Here is a 786-nt window from a genome sequence, read left to right as displayed (position 1 = left end):
CATGGGGTCGCTATGAGTTGGTTCCGACTCGATGGCACCTGACAACAACAACAAGGCCAACTTAAAAAATGAAACAACATCTTCATTAAATGAGAACAACAATGGCATGAAATATCCATAAACCGGGCTGTATAATGAACGTGCATGAGACAGCACCTGCTATCTACAAGGCATTATGAATGAAGATGGACCTTACTCATACATAGGTTTTAGTAGAAGTCAATGTGATCAGCTGCCAACATTTCATGATTGTGACTCTTACTTCAGTTCTTTAAGAAGTCACCTACATTTTCCATCTGGACAGCAAACATGCCTTCTTTGTGCAGTTGGTAGACTACACAGACAGATAACTTAGAATGTCTATACTTAGGATTCACTCTAATGTTAAAGAACACCTGGAATTATTTGCAAAATGATTTGCACACTTAAGAGTGATCTACTTTGCACACAAAAAGCTTACCAAGTATAAGATAGTGTCTCAAAAACCACTTTTCTGAATATATTTCCCATACAAAGTAAATAGGTTCTTGTACAGTGCTCTATTTAAACAATAATTAATAAATTAGTAATTAGGTGAAAACTGCAACAGCACAAAGATTGAGCCATTTTCCAAGTGTAATCAAATTATTACAACTATTTTGGTTCAGGCAAGCTAAATATTCCTACGGTTGAGTCACAGCAGCACACCGAACTAATTTCAACTATGGAGTGTACATGGTGAGATAGCACAGATACCTTATGCAGACACTTCCACAGCAGAATGGCTCTTGATTTGCTTGTAATAGA

The sequence above is a fragment of the Chrysochloris asiatica genome, unplaced genomic scaffold (assembly GCF_000296735.1).
Source record: "Chrysochloris asiatica unplaced genomic scaffold, ChrAsi1.0 scaffold00072, whole genome shotgun sequence".
Lineage (NCBI taxonomy): Eukaryota > Metazoa > Chordata > Mammalia > Afrosoricida > Chrysochloridae > Chrysochloris > Chrysochloris asiatica.
This window is presented reverse-complemented; position numbering follows the sequence as displayed.